Consider the following 12252-nt stretch of genomic DNA (forward strand, 5'->3'; position numbering starts at 1 on the left):
CTCCTGTGTTTGGTATCGTGCCGCAGGGTCTCGGATGTCAGAGCCTTGGACATTTCAGCGAGAATTTTCTCACCAGAAGGAGTGACATTTACGTTGGGTCGTCGCACAAAGTCGGCGACGAGATCGATCTCCTACCCGGCCTTTGTGGATGTCCCCAAGCTATGTGTGGTTCAGTGTCTAAAAACATACGAGGATGTCACTCTTGAACTTCGCCCCCCGGGCGAGAGACAATTGCTCATAGCCCTGCGTAAGCCACACAAAGCGGTTTCTTCCCCCACCATAGCCAGATGGGTGCGGTGGGTGCTGCAGGAGGCTGGCATTGATACTAAGATGTTTGGCGCTCATTCGGCTAGGGGGGCCATGGCCTCGAAAGCTTTTTCTTTAGGTGCGCGTTTGGAGGACTTGATGCGAGCGGCGGATTGGTCCTCGGATTCCACCTTTAAAAGGTTCTATTTTAAGCCGGTGGTGGACATTGCGCATCTGGTGGTAAGTAAGCTTTGAACGAGCATAATCTGAAGCCTCCGGTCCTGACATAGAATCGAAATTTGCCTAGCTTTGTAACGGTAAGTTTCAATTCTATTAAGGACACGGAGGCGAGGATTATCCCTCCCGGTCCTTCGGAGGAGATCCCACCCGTATGGCTGTAAGTAAACAGTTTTGCTTCTAAGGCTATTTAATGTACTGCTGCATTTTGCCTTTGTGGATAGTTGGTGATTGTTTCTGCTTGTTATTATTACTCGTACAACGCTTACGCTGTTGTTATTGTACTCTGCTAGGTACTGAAGGTTCGAAGCAGGACCGTTGAGGTTTCGGCGTGACTCGCGCGAAGAAAGAGGAAGGGGACACAAGATGGACGCCCTATCTTCGTGCGATGGACACTGTGAAAGGACTATTGTTGTGTAGTTATCCATGGACTTGATGGGAAATGTAGTTTTCTCTTACTGGATTGTGATGTTACATGTTCTTAATCTCTTGGTTTGGAGATTATTCAGTCATTTTTTTCTAGACTTCAGTGCTTTTCTAGGCTGCTGTGGTTTGTAATTGTAATAAACAGCGAAGAAGGAAAAGCATAATCCTCGCCTCCGTGTCCTTAATAGAATTGAAACTTACCGTTACAAAGCTAGGCAAATTTCGATTCTGGGTAGGAAAACATTTAGAGGTCCACACAAGCCAAAGCTCCCTGAACTCCCCCGGGTGTCTAGTTTTCAAAGATGTCTGGGTTTGTAGGTTTCCCTAGATGTCCACCGAGTGCGGGGCTAAAACCTAGGTGTGCCCCTTTGCAAAACCAGGTTGTTTTGTGATAGGTAATATTGATGTTGCCACAATACGTGTTGGGCCCTTCCCTGCTGCAGGCACTTGCCTCACCCACACAAAGGAGGTGCCATTTTTATTCTGAGACTTTGGAGAATGCGGGGGTGGAAGTTTTTGGACCCACGCAGATTCCAGAACTTTCCAACATAGAAATATGGGGAAAATGTGGATTTTTATTTACAAAGTTTGAGGTTTGCAAGGGATCTGGGTAACAGAACCTGGTGTGAGCCACACAAGTCACCCCCTCCTGGATTCCCCTGGGTGTATAGTTTTAAAAATGTATAGGTTTGCTAGGTTTCCTAAGATGCCAGCAGACCTAGGTTTCAAAATCCAAAGCTAGGCATTTTGCAAAAAAAAGGGTCAGTGTTCACGGTAAAAATGTAGTGTGTTCACATTGTGTTTTGGGCCGTTGCCTCTCACGGGCACTAGGTCTACCCACAGAAGTGAGGTACAATTTTTATCGAGACACTTTGGCGAATTTGGGGTGGGTGGAAGTTTGTGGATCCACGCAGATTTCAGAACTTTCCATCGCAGGAAGTTGAGGAAGTTTTGTTTTCTTTTTTTTACAAAGTTGGAGATTTGCAAGGGATTCTGGGTAACAGAACCTGGTGAGAGCCACACAGAGCCTCATGGATTTCCCTGGGTGTCTAGTTTTCACAAATGTATTGGTTTGCTAGGTTTCAGCAGGTACCGGCAGAGCTACGGTTAAAAATCCACATCTAGGCACTTTGAAAAAAAGGGTCAGTTTTCACTGTAAAAATGTTTTTGCCTGTTTCCTGTTGCTGGCACTAGTCCTACCCACACTAGTGAGGTACTATTTTTATCGGAAGACTTTGGGGATTTTGGGGTGGATGGAAGGTTGTAGATCAATGCAGATTACAGAACTTTACATCACAGAAATGTGTGAAAAATGTGTTTTTTATGACCAAGTTTGAGGTTTGTAAGGAATTCTGGGTAACAGAATCCCGTGAGAGCCACACAAGTCACCACCTCCTGGATTTCCCTGGGTTTCTACTTTTTGAAAATGTATAAGTTTGCTAGGTTTCCTTAGGTGCCGGCAAAGCTAGGGTTCAAATTCCACAGCTAAGTACTTTGAAAAAATAGGGTCAGTTTTCACTGTAAAAAGGTGATGTATCCACGTTGAGTTTTGGCCTGTTTCCTATAGTGGGCAATAGGCCTACCCACACAAGTGAGTTATCATTTTTATTGGAGGACATTGTGGAATGCGGAAAGGGTGGAATTTTGTGGATCCACGCAGTTTCCAGAACTTTCCATCAGAGCAATGTGTGGAAAATGTGTTTTTGTTTACAAAGTTCGGGGTTTGCAAGAGATTCTGGGTAACAGAACCTGGTGAGAGCCTCAAGTAACCCCTTCTTGGATTCCTCTAGGGGTCTAGCTTTAAAAAAAAGTATAGGTTTGCTAGGTGTCCCTAGGTGTCGGCTGAGCTATAGTTCAAAATCCATTGCTAGGCACTTTGCCAAAAAAAGTTCTGTTTTCACTGTAAAAATGTGGTGTGTCCACATTGCGGTTTGGGCCGTTTCCTGTCTCGGGCACTAGGCCTACCCACACAAGTGAGGTACCATTTTTTTCGGGAGACTTAGCGGAACACAGAAGTGTAGACCAACTGGTATTACCTATTGACTTTCTATGCATTTCTGCCTTCCAAATGTAAGACAATGTGTAAAAAAGAAGTCACTTTGAAAAATGTCCTATAATTCACATGCTAGTATGGGTACGCACAATTTTGGAGATGTGCAAATAGTTACTGCTTCTAAACTCTATATTTTGTTCCCATTTCGGAAATACATAGGTGTCCTTGATAACTATTTTTCACTCTTTATTTTTTACCAAATTAATTGCTATATACCCGGTCCACAATGAAAAACCATTGCAAGACCCAGCCTAGTTGTTGGTTCTGGGTTCCTCTGGTTCTTGGTGAACCTACAAGTCCTATATATCCGCAGAACCAGAAGGGTCCAGCAAGTGTAACGGTATATTGTTTTAAAAAAATCTGTCATACTTAGAAGAAGTTACAGGTGGAAACGTTGGCACTAATTGTTTTTTTTTCAACTCTTTTAAAATGTTTCTTATTTTAAACTGTTAGTTTCCATATAAACACCTTGAGGGATCTACACAAATGAACCCTTGCTGAATTCAGAATTTTGTCTACTTTTCCTAAATGTATAGCTTTCCAGATCCATTATTGGTCTCTTACCCTTTTCTACCATTAACTGGAAGGAGATTGAAAGCACAAACAATATCAAAAATAGGCTATGTCCCAGTAAAATGCCAAAACAGTGTAAAAAATTTTGGTTTTCTAACAAAAGTTTTTCTGTCCCTGAAAGCTGGGAATTTAGTGATTTTAGAACCACAAACACTTTGTTGATATCATTTGCAGGGAAAAAAACAGGTGCTTTCTTCTGCAGCACTCCCCCCCCCCCAAAAAAAGATAGCTGTATTTTGGCTAATTCCTGGGTCCCCTCCAGAGGAATCAACAAACCCTGGGTACCTTTAAAATCCCAATGATATTGGAAGAAAAGGACGCAAGTTTGGCATGGATACCTTATATGGACAAAAAGTTACAGGGGCCTAAGCGTGAACTACCCCATATAGCCCAAAAAAAGGCTTGGCACAGGGTGGGAAAGGAATAACAGCGAAGAGGTTAAGGCTATTGACGCCTATTTCATAGTCCCGCCTATAGGTACAAAATTGGCCAAGATTGGAGGTGGGAGTTGGTTTGATAGAGATTGTATAAAGGCAAGGAGATCACAAGCAGTGGCAATTAAAGCGAAAAATCCCTCCTTGATAATTCCTCTACGAAACTGCACAAGCTGTTGTTGGCAAAAGTTAAAACAGAGTGGGAGGATGCAAGGTGACGGGACTTGTTGGAGTCTTGTTCATCAAAGATGATTCTCTGTACTGGAGGCTAGTGACCAAAGGTGAGCAACTGCTGGGATGGAGCCCCAGAACTTTGTCCCATTGGGAGAATGTCAAGTCAAAGTTTTTATTGCATAATTAGTTAAAATTGTTACAAAATTCGCATAATAAAATAACGATACATAGTTTATTAAAATTTGGTAAAATTATTGTCTCTCGGCCTTTGTTTTGTTTAAGGACGGGGCCTGTGTGGTCCTGGGGTTAGGCTGGCCCTGTTTGCCCACCAACTGGATGGTCCTCCTGTTCTATTGGTTCTAAAAGTTTTCTTGCTACTGCCAAGAATTTGACTCCACGGCATGCTAGAATTATATTGGAACCACCAAGCCAGCTTGTGACTGCGTGTCTACAGGATCGAATGTTTAGAGCATTGAAGATGGGTTTCAATAAGAGTCGTCTCTGACTAATCAGGGCCGGACATAGGCAGAAAAGGTGGAAAAGTGTTTCGGTTTTGTATCCGCAAAGGCGACATTGATTCGTCTGGTGTGGTGATTTCCAGGACGGTAGTAAATCCTTCCTGACATGCATCCCCATCAAGACTTTTTTAGATGTCCACTAAAGTGGGATGTTAGATATGCGTGTATTTTTGGGGTTGTGAAGCAGTTCAGGATGGTTCAGGCATGCCGCCGTTTTGCCAGTAACTCTTTGTCCTCAAAAAAGGATTTCCATTTTGCTGCCGCGTTGGCTGATTTTTTTAAACGTACTTTATCTGTCCCTGATTTCCAAACGACTTCTAGCTCTAACTTTTCCACGCAGAATGTCAGATACTTTCCCCAATTGTTCGTGGTTTCAGTTTCCCCCCGTTTTTTAATTTCCTCCCAGCTTAGACAGTCCAGGGAATCTGGATCTGCGGATCTAAGTTTGTGGCAGAAATTCACGAAGCCGCTCATGCTCCGGAATTTCTGATTTTGCAGTCCAAATTCAAGCCTGACTTGTGCGGCTGAAGCAGATTTAGGAAGATTGAAGACCGCTTTATAAATTTTAATTTGTAATTCATTTAAAAAGTCCACCTCCTTGCCACACCACGTGACTAAACCATAGCATAGGGTGGGCATAATCTGTGCTGCCATTGTTTTTAATAAATGATTGTAGTTGGGGCAATCCATTTCTTTCTTTTAGAGAGCGATACGCGAAGATTAAGGATTGGGCTATCGCTTTGAGTGCTATTTTGTGGTCCTTATAATTTGCTCCTTTTGTTATTGTAATTCCCAAGTACTTATAGTGCTCTTGTTCTTTCACTGGTGCCCCTTGGGCCATCCATTTGTACTTTAGGTTTTGCCGGTCAACTAGGCGGATCACTTTGGTTTTCTCTTTGTTAAGTGCTAGGCCTTCCCGTTCTAGGTACAGAGTTAATTTATTAATAGCTCTTTGTAAGCCAATTGGTGTCTTGCTCAATAATACAATATCGTCAGCATATTGTAAGTAATGTATTGCGTTGTTTGCCAAGAGTGGAGGATGGTTATCTGCTGATTCGATCGCACTTGTGAGGTCAGAGAGAAAAAGGTTAAAAAGGGTAGGGGCTAATACACAGCCTTGCTTTAAGCCTTGGGGCGTTTGGATGCTGCTGGTGGTACTGCTTCCGTTTCCCAACTTCACTCTTACCCAGGTGCGGTGATGTAGGGCTTTGATGGCTCGTAGGAGTTGGTAAGGCATCCCCCAACTCTCTAATTTGCTCCACAAGCGCTCTCTGTTTACCCGGTCGAAGGCTGACTTGATGTCTATGAAACAGGCGTACAACTGTGTGCCATTTGTTATCGCTTGGTCCGTTAGGATGGACAGGCAGGTTAGGTTGGTTGTTGTTCCCATTCCTTTCCTGAAGCCTGTTTGATATTTTGGCATAATCTTTGTGTCTGATATCCAGGCTTGTAATTCACATAGAATGCAAGAGGCATAGAGTTTAGCCTCTACGTCTAGTAAGGATATCAGTCTAAAATTTGCGGGATTGCAATGATCGCCATGCTTAAAAATTGGATGGAGAGGAGGAGCCTAGCGCGGGACCAAGATGGCCGCGTGATCGTGTAGCTCCGTGTGACCCGCTCCACCGCTCGTCTATCCTGTCATATATCCTGCTGCCCGAGGACAACCTTCGATGGGTGATTAGTGTGGCTGTGTCCTGGTGAAATTGTGGCTCGAAGGGTCCATTTCTACCCCTTCAAATCGTTGTCCGAAATTTTGGGCCTGCTCGTCGCCGAAACAACGGACTCTGGTGTCATTGGTGGCCGGGACCTAATGCGACAACAATGGCATGGTCTACCGGAAGTGGTGACCCCACCTCGACCCGCCTTTTGAATTGACTGTCGGCGCTGAACATTTCGGAGGGGGCTCCCACATTTTGGCGTGAGGACTCGCGACTTAGCCCCTGAGCGCTTTTGAGTCTACTCGTGCTTATCGCTAGCTTGTTCTCCTGGGCCCCCGGAGGTCGCCCGTCATGGCTGCCAGAGCGGACTCGGAGAAGCCTCCCGTTAAGGGCAGCAGAGTTCAGAGATCCGTCCAGTCCAATAAATTGGACAAATATACTATTCCTAAGGGGTCCCCGGCTGACCAGAAGCAGCTGCCAGTTACTGAAGCCACCCCACCAAGAGCTGGCGTAGAGCCTTCTTTGCAGGACATCATGGATGTGGTCACCAGAATCGAAACATCTATGGCGACTAGAATGGACGCGCTTGATCATAAGCTTGACTCGGTTAAGATTGACTTTAACCTATTGCGCACGGATCATGGTAAGACGAGCGAGAAAGTGAAATGCCTCGACATCCTGACCTCGAGCCTGGTAGACGATACCGCTGAGCTGCAGAGAGAGGTCCGAGCTCTTCAGGCGTCCCGTGCGGAGACCAGGAGGCTTCTCGATGATTATGAAGGTCGCAATCGTCGAAATAACGTCCGCATTTTGGGTGTTCCTGAAAACTCTGAATCACCTGCGCCGGACCTATTTGTTGAGGACCTGATCCTTAAACACCTGAAACCTAAGGGCCTCAGTAAATTTTTCACGGTGGAAAGGGCTCATAGAGTGCCAGGGGGGCCGCCGAAAGTGGGTGCGCAACCCCGACCCATGATCGCTAGGGTGCTGAACTTTCGGGACCGAGATGCTATTCTGCAGGCCTCGCGGATAGACGGCCCTCTGTGGTATGACAACGTCACAGTGTCCTTTTTCCCGGATTTTACTCAAGCGGTGCAAAAGATGAGACAGAGCTTCCTCCGGGTCAAGCGGAGGTTGAGAGACAAAGGGATCAGATACTCTATGTTGTACCCTGCCAAGCTGCGAGTCGAAGTGGACGATCGGACATGGTTTTTTGACAGGGCCGAGGTGGCGTCGGACTGGTTGGATACTGTTAGACCGGATGACACAGCGGAACACCAGCTGGACACGGAGGACAAGCAGCAAGACCCGGAATGAGGAACTTTTCCTTTGATTATCATTTATTATTGATATGGGGGGGGAAGGGAATGGCCTTTCATTGCACTATATTCGCGTTATGTTGGACTGTGTTGCCTGTCTCTTGGGATGTTTATTCTTGGGGGTCGGGTTGCGGACTACATGGTAGGCACCTCCTCTTCCTACTTTCAGTAACCATTGTTGGGTGGGGCGACAGGCACACTGCTAGTTGGGTTTGGGGCGTAGTCCTGATGCAGGGGTGCAGGGAGGGGGGCGGTCCTTTGAGTTGGGGAGGCGGGTTGTTGCAGGGTTTTTGTTTTCAGTTTCGTTTCACATTGCATTGGGCCTCGAATGATGTGCGCGTGCGCGAGGGAGTTGGGTGAATGTCTGGCTCTTCAGTGGGGTTAGGGATTCGGGTGTTGAGTTGGAACGTAAATGGTTTAGGGGACAAGATCAAAAGGGGCATGGTTAGCCAGTTTATCAGGCACCACTCGCCTGATGTCATGCTTCTCCAGGAAAAATTGGATGGATAATACTTCCCTTCCAAGAGGCGGGTATCTCAGCGAGGTTGTATATTCGATTGAACAGTGGCATTAGAATTTCTGCCCACAGATCCGGGTCATGCTTGAATATCGCGTTCGGTAGCCCGTTTGGGCCTGCTGCACCCTCTGACTTTAGTCTTGAAATTATAGACCTTAGTTCAGTTTTAGTGATTAAGTCAACTGGGTCTGTTGACCCCTTCAGGGGTTTTTCCTGGTTGGGTTTCCAATGGTCCTTCTTCGTCGCTCCTTTTGGTTCCTCTGTGCTGGCTTTAACTGCCCCATCGGGAGAATGGCTTATCCATTTCTCGGTCTTATATCAAGAACAGGCCCTACTTTTGGATAAGGCATCATTGGTACCGACCATAGTTAGTATCACGTCACCACCTTTCTGCATGCAGGATGTTTTAAATTCGCTGGCAACTTTTTCTTGTAGGACAGCGGCTGGCCCTGACAGTGTGACTGTGGATGCTTTTTGCACGTTATTGGGTGTGGGCCCTATATATAATGGTTATAGCAAATGAGATAGCACTGGGAGCCCCTACACCGACCGGCATTGTGGCCAGGTGCGGAGGTGGTCCCTGTGTATAAAAAAGGGGACAAGAGGCTACCTGCTATTTACAGGCCAATTAGTCTAATTGACTGCTTATAGAAGGTTTTTTGACGAATGGTTCTGACCAAGATTCTGCATTGGGTGGAAAGTAATGATATAATAAGCCCTCTGCAGGCATGGGTTGAACCTAAGATTTCAACGATTGATCAGATCTTCCGTTTTGCTATCTTCTATTTGAAGACGGTCCTGATCAGCAATGGGGACCTTTATGTATCCTGTGTCGATCTAAAATCTGCTTTTGATCTTGTACCACAAGGCAAGTTGTGGGCGATATCAGGAGAAATGGGTATGTCCTCTGATGTTGGTCAGACCACATGAAAATAATTTTGCCAGGGTACGGTGGGGCTCTCATGGACAACTGACTGAAAAGATTCCAGTTCTGAAGGGTCTTCGCCAGGGTTGTGTATTAGCGCCTACCTTATTTTTCTAATATGTGAATTGGTTGGTACATCATCTTTTAAATGTCGAGGCCGACACCCCATGCTTGGTGAATGGTAAAGTTCCATTGCTGTTGTTTTCAGATGAAATTCTGTTAATCTCAAAAACACAGAGTGGCCTCCAAAAACTCTTGGTCAGTTTTAACGATTTTTGTGTGGAGAGTGGCTTGCAGATTAATGTTGACAAGACTAAAGTTATGACTTTTAGTCATTGTAAAAAATGTAAGGGAAATCTACCTCTAGGAAGTGACTTTTTGGAACATATTTGGGGATTAAACTTACACCCAACATATCCTAGGGCCATCAGATTGACGTTGCTACGTTAAAACATAAACAAACAGCTGGAGTAATTTAAAAAGAACTGCATGCCAATTATATTAGGCCTATTGCTCCTGCTCTGAAAATCTATGAAGCCAAAGCTCTAGGGGCTGCACTGTATAGGGCTGAGCTGTGAGAGTGTAATATGCCTCTTGAACCCGCATCCCATTACCCCGCATGTTGTTACAACAGGGTGATTACAACGACCGCGTAGCAACAACACATACCATTACCCTGCAAGTTGTAACAACAACTTGGGGAGGGGGGTGCTGGATGTTGGAATAGTATGATTTACTATTCCAACTCCACTCTGTGTGGACAGTAGAGAAGTTATTTGAATTTAAATCCAACACCTTCTCCCCCCTCCGCAAGTTGTTGTTACGACTTTTTATTTGTATTTAAAGAGTTTTATATAGCGCAGGCAAGACCCGTAGGTATCAGGCGCTTCACATAAGGTTAGCAAAATGACAACAATAATAACAATTACACGTTACATCAAATATATGAGGCACATTAACGGGAGATAAGGAGAGACCAGGACGAGGGGGCATGAAATTCACAAAAGATTGTTTAGCTTTGCGCAGTGGCATTATCGTAGCAAATGAGGTCTAACCGAGGTGCGATTATTGCTTATTGAAAACTTAACCCAATACCCCGTCAAAGAGACTTGAAATATAGTCGAAATGACAATTTTTGAGAGTCTCTCAGAGACTGGAGAATATGTACTAAAAAATTAAGATAGTTTATTTTGCATTAGAACATTGGAATGTTGGGAGCTCCATTGAAAACAATGGACTGCTCCGGGCTTATAATGGCTGGTATAAGCCTGGAGCTCCAACATTCCAATGTTTCTTTGTTCACAGCTCTGGCTGTGAACAAAGGCTTCAGTGAGCCTGGGGGATTCCAATCCCCTCGCGATCCCTGAAGGCTTTGTTCTTTTTTGTTAGAACATTCTGCCCTCTAGTTGCAGAATGTTCTAATAGCCTTATAGCCCTTCGTAGCTGGGCTATACCGCTATTAAAGTCCCTCTCCCTTGGTAAAGGCCCGCGCCTTCGGCGCGGGCCTTTAATGCTGGAGAGGGCCTTTAATAGCCGGTATAGCCCTCTACGGTGGGCTATAAGGCTATAATGTGATTTTCTTGCATAATTGTCTTCTGTGACAAGGATAAAACTGTGACTTTATTTGTCCTCAGTTTACTCTTTACGTTCTGTTTTGTTTTCTCAGCTTTTTAAAAACGGCAGTAATTTAGGGATTTTTTCTCCTTGATCAGTTTTCATAATTCTTGTATTTCTTTCTCTTTGTTCTCACCTTCGCTCCCCGGATTCGCTCGGGTCAGTGATGGGCAGAGGACGGGCTTTTAGTGGCAAAAGGATATTCAGCATTGACGCAAGGAAACTTATGCATATATGCAATGCGTCAGTTCCTTGTGAATCTTCCCCTAAAATGTTTTGAAAAGCAGGAAACCAGTATATTGTACCTCCTAAAGCTAAAAATTAAATGCAGCAAATGCAACTATGTAGTGCCATGAAATGGCAGACCTGCAGTATGGAATATGGAAAAATGTAGCAATAATTTATTTTCCTTTAAGTTATTGCCGTTCCTCCTCTACTAAACATTTGAAGACAGTGCGCCCTATGAGGATGCTAATATGAATTTGTGGTTCTTATATTTTCCACAACCCATGGCTAGCAGCCTAGATCTCATCTTCATGTGAAGGGATATCTGCCAGAGCATCAAACCCATAACTAGGGAGGGTGCTGCTTACCTGGACAGCTATTTAGCATATGATTTCCCAGAATTCTCTGCATGTGGCTAGCGACGGTTTGGGGCAGAGAGCTGATGGAAATTAGTAAAACAACGCCAACATATGTCTTACATTGCCTGTCAGAAGCAGTGGAGGTGTAGTTATGCATAAACAGATAAAATCTTTTGAAAAGGGTTCATGTTCTTTGTAACATGGGGTACTAGGGCGAGGGGGCATGAAATTCACAATAGATTTGTTAGCTTTGCGCAGTGATAGTATTGTAGCCGATGAGGTTTAACTGAGGCGCGATTATTGTTTATTGAAAACTTTACCCAATACCTCGTCATGGAGACTTGAAATATAGTCGAAATTACAATTTTTGTCAGTTTCTTTGGAGACTGGAGAATATGTAATAAAAAAGTAAGATAGTTTATTTTGTAGTGTGATTTTCTTGCATAATTGTTATCTGTGACAAGGATAAAACGGTGACTTTATTTGTCTTCAGTTTACTCTTTACGTTCTGTTTTGTTTTCTCAGCTTTTTAAATATGGCAGTAATTTAGGGATTTGTTCTCCTTGATCAGTTTTCATGATTCTTATATTTCTTCCTCTTTGTTCTCACCTTCGCTCCCCGGTTTCGCTCGGTTCATTGATGGGCAGAGGACGGGCTTTGTTTCCCTCTCTGAGGTGACTCGCAGTCCGGCGCAGGGCTGGGCTCTTCCGAGGTCTCATCTCCCATTCAAATGTGCACAAACTGCCCAGAAAGTTTATTTCTGGGAGCAAAGGCATTTGTTATCAGTAGGAAAATGTGGAGAGGGTTCATACAGATTTTATGGAGTGCTTAAAACAGAACAAGAACTGACATAACTGTTGTTTTTGTCGTTTAATATTATGTAAAGTGTATTTCTAATGCTCTTTGTGGCACGGAGTAATTGATGTTACCCAGCTGTATGACAGAGGCATAGCTTCCGTTGGTGCAACAGG

General features: G+C 44.5%; 2 non-coding genes across 2 annotated transcripts; both read left to right on the forward strand.

Annotated features, from left to right (window-relative positions):
* Positions 1-10097: 10097 nt before the first annotated feature.
* Positions 10098-10236, forward strand: LOC144793104 (U4 spliceosomal RNA). Its single transcript, XR_013602768.1, has one exon. It is a non-coding gene; the product is annotated as a U4 spliceosomal RNA (small nuclear RNA).
* Positions 10237-11527: 1291 nt separating this feature from the next.
* On the forward strand, positions 11528-11667 carry LOC144793146 (U4 spliceosomal RNA). The gene has a single exon (XR_013602803.1). It is a non-coding gene; the product is annotated as a U4 spliceosomal RNA (small nuclear RNA).
* Positions 11668-12252: the final 585 nt, after the last annotated feature.

The sequence above is a fragment of the Lissotriton helveticus genome, chromosome 11 (genome assembly GCF_964261635.1).
Source record: "Lissotriton helveticus chromosome 11, aLisHel1.1, whole genome shotgun sequence".
NCBI lineage: Eukaryota > Metazoa > Chordata > Amphibia > Caudata > Salamandridae > Lissotriton > Lissotriton helveticus.